We start from the raw sequence: 4,494 nt of genomic DNA on the forward strand, positions 1-4,494 counted from the left end.
TAAATAAATAAATAAATAAATAAATAAATAAATAAATAAATAAATAAATAAATAAATAAATAAATAAATAAATACAAACAACGATAAAATCGACAATGGAAAGATGTACAGTCAGGCAAGTTATCAATGAATTGAAACGGAAAATAGTAAAATAGTAAGAGATGTTTAAATCGCACCAAAGCTACTTTTCAGAAAAGGAGTAGGTACGGAACGGAACACCAAAGAAAAATGAAATATTCCACAGAGCGAGACGAACGAACTAAGCAAGACCATCGCTACCTTCCCAGATAAGTAGATGATGAAAACAAATGAAGCATATGTTGTCAACGTTGTCATTATGAATAAAAGGTACGGTAAAGGCTGTAGTAGGTACGTTGGTTGTAGCCTACAGAAAAACAACGTAAGATTTAAAAAAAAAAAAAAAATAATAGCAACAAACGAAAGTTGTAATAAAACGAGACACGAATGAATATACACCCCCCACACCACCGCCGCCCACCCCCCCAAAAAAAAACCCACAACCATGTAATGCTTAACGCATGATACTGAAATCTAAACACAAAATGAAAACTATAAAATAATAGCAACAAAACAACGTTTGAATAAAACGAGATTCTAATGAAAATAAAAGACAAAAAACGCATGTGAAGCTTCATGCATCATACAGAAATAGAAATGCGAAAATAAAAAATACAGTATAATAGCCTTGCGCAAGAAGTAAAAGGAAATAACTGTATAAACGCGGGAAATTCACATGCCCAGCTTTGCAATAGCATTATTCGTATACAGGAGAGGCCATCGTTTCTGAAGCATTTGGTGCCATGCTGCTGTTTCCCAGTACAGGAAGCTCTAAAGCTTTATAGTCATTCGCTTGTAATAGCTGGAAAGTTACGTAATTTTATTTTTGAGAGAGAGATTCATAACACAAATAATGTAAGCAAGATATTTCTTTTTAAGATATTTCTGATAAATTAATGAATAGATATTTTTGATAGATCAATAAATATAGATAAAATCTGTTTCCTCTGTGTCATTAAGTCTTAAAGATGATGAATTTCTGTCAAAATTTTACTTTTAGTTCAGAAAAATAATGTAAATATGCTCAGAACAGGACTTTTAAATCCTCTCTTATAATGCCCCCAATCTTAATGGCACGAGGAAGGTAGCTAGTGTACAATAAACTACAATATATGTATTGATTATATCCCTCATATAAGTATGTGGTACGAAGGTACCTTAATCTGGGTTCTATGACAGTACTTGAACCCTATATGGGATATGCCTCTCTTATGAGAGGAAAAAAGAGGAATACGCATATATACACATAGAAATGGAGACGGGTAGAGGGCACATTATACAAACGTATAGACAGATAAATAAAACCTCAAGATTCAGACATGAATGTATCCCTTGCTATATCATCCAAATGTAGGAATCCCTGAGTCCCTCGTCTAATTAGGAAATGCTCTCGAATAATAGCTCCTCAAATACCACCCATCTGCCGCCCCCGGAGCGCCATCTGACTAGTTCCAGCAATTACTTTGGGGGCCCACAGTCAAAGATCAGAAGAATCTCAAGGGCTCCGAAAGGATATTCTGAGATTAAAGGATTCTCTTCCCTCCCCTTTTCCATCTCCGGAGTTAAAGAACAAATTAAATGAGGATATTTCTTGTTTTTATCTTTTACTTCAGTATTTAATGTGTAAGTCTCGTCTAATGTGTGAATTATTTATCTAGTTGTTATGCAAACGTTTGTTTTCTTGCACATGTTAAGAAGTATCATACAACTGTACAAGCAATTTAAAAAATTGATATCTCTCTCTCTCCCTCTCATCTCTCGTCAATCTCTCCCTCTCTCTCTCTCGTCTCTCTCTCTCTCTCTCTCTCTCTTATATATATATATATATATATATATATATTATATATATATATATATATATATATATATATGTATATATATATATATAATATATATATATATATATATACTTATATATATATATATATATATATATAGTTATTCAGGTGGCAAATACATTCAAAAACCACTTCATCCAGACATATATTTTCAGAACATTGACCACCGAACCATCACACTATACCCCCCACTAACCCCCACCAAAAACTACCACTCGTGGCTGCCTTTCCATTATTCAACGTCTTAATCGGCCCCATGTGGTCGTCAAGAGTCACTCACACGAGTGTTCTCGAACTCTTAGTAAACTTTTCCTTTCTTACGTCATTCTCATCTCTCTTCTCATTCAACGGCATCTCTCAGCCGAGATTCATGAGTCATTCGCCCTCATATTAGCCGTCTCTCTCTCTCTCTCTCTCTCTCTCTCTCTCTCTCTCACTGAAATCTGGGTCACTCGATCCGTTTTCCTCAATACTTTTTTGCTGATCTAACATTCTACTTTCTATTTTTTTTACCTCGAGTTTTACCTCGTGGTCCATGACAGACGACAAACAAACACACATACATACATACATACATACACACACACACACACACACACACACACACACATATATATATATATATTATATATATATATATATATATATAGTATATATATATATATATATATATATATATATATAGATAGAAATATATATATATCTGAATATATATATAAATAATATACATATATATATATATATATATATATATATATATATATATATATATCTATATATATATATATATATATAACTATATATATATATATATATATATATATATATAGATATAGTATATATATATATATATATATATATATATATATATATATATATATATATATATATATATATATATATATATATACATATATATATATATATATATATATATATATACATATATATATATATATATATATATTATATCTATATATTATATATTATATATATATATATATATATATATACTATCATATATATATATATATATACATGTGTATAAATAATTCACACATATCAGTAAGAGAGAACTACAGAATGAAAACGAAAATACCCTCATTCAATGCTGATATTCATAATGACCGAGTTAATCCAGTCTCTCCTTAAGACAAATAAGTTAATAAAAAAAAAACTCTCTCCCTTTATTGTATGTTATCCGTGGAAAGACTTGAAGGAATTCCCCTTTATCAAAGCAATGCTTCAGAAAAGTTAGGTCGCTTTGATGTCTTAAAATCTTCTGTTTATCACGAAATATCAAAGAGACCTTTTCCTAGAGTTCACTCTTGAACATTTCAGGATGAGGAGAGAGGGGGAAAATCATGCTAACTTTTGGTAACTCTATTATTATTATTAAGAGCTTGTGGCGTGTTTGAGCAATGCTTTGCTGGAACCTGGCGCAGTGCCTGTGAAGCCCCTCCCACCTACCCTTCCTAATCCCCACCCTACCTCGCCCCACCAGGGGCAGACAAACATGTTTTGCAGGAGGGGGGTGGATGTGCCATGTCTCCCATATCATCCTGATCCCCTACCGGATTTTATTATTATTATTATTATTATAATTGTATTATTATTATTATTATTATTATTATTATTATTATTATTATTATATTATTATTATTATTATTATTATCCTACGCTGAATAGTGAGATTCTGTTCATATGAAATGCCATAGCAAACAGATATTATCTTCAACGCTACAACCCTCGTAGAAGGCCCACTTCCTTATTCTAATTATTATTATTATTATTATTATTATTTTTTTTTTTTTTTTTTGCTCTATCACAGTCCTCCAATTCGACTGGGTGGTATTTATAGTGTGGGGTTCCGGGTTGCATCCTGCCTCCTTAGGAGTCCATCACTTTTCTTACTATGTGTGCTGTTTCTAGGATCACACTCTTCTGCATGAGTCCTGGAGCTACTTCAGCCTCTAGTTTTTTCTAGATTCCTTTTCAGGGTTCTTGGGATCGTGCCTAGTGCTCCTATGATTATGGGTACGATTTTCCACTGGCATATCCCATATCCTTCTTATTTCTATTTTCAGATCTTGATACTTATCCATTTTTTCCCTCTCTTTCTCTTCAATCTCTGGTGTCCCATGGTATTGCGACATCAATGAGTGATACTTTCTTCTTGACTTTGTCAATCAACGTCACGTCTGGTCTGTTTTGCACGTATCACCCTATACCGTTCTGATACATAGTCCCAGAAGATCTTTGCCTGATCGTTTTCTATCACTCCCTCAGGTTGGTGCTCGTAACCACTTATTACTGCAAGGTAGCTGATGTTTCTTGCACAGGCTCCAGTGGAGGGGCTTTTGCCACTGAATCATGCCTCTTTTTTGTACTGGTTCTGTGCAAGTGCCGGGCATTCACTTGCTATGTGGTTTATGGTTTCATTTTTCGTATTGCACTTCCTACATATGGAAGAGATGTTATTTCCGTCTATCGTACTTTGAACATATCTTGGTTCTTAGGGCCTGATCTTGTGCCGCTGTTATCATTCCTTCAGTTTCCTTCTTTAGCTCTCCCTCTG

The sequence above is a fragment of the Macrobrachium nipponense genome, chromosome 5 (genome assembly GCF_015104395.2).
Source record: "Macrobrachium nipponense isolate FS-2020 chromosome 5, ASM1510439v2, whole genome shotgun sequence".
Taxonomy (NCBI): Eukaryota; Metazoa; Arthropoda; class Malacostraca; order Decapoda; family Palaemonidae; genus Macrobrachium; species Macrobrachium nipponense.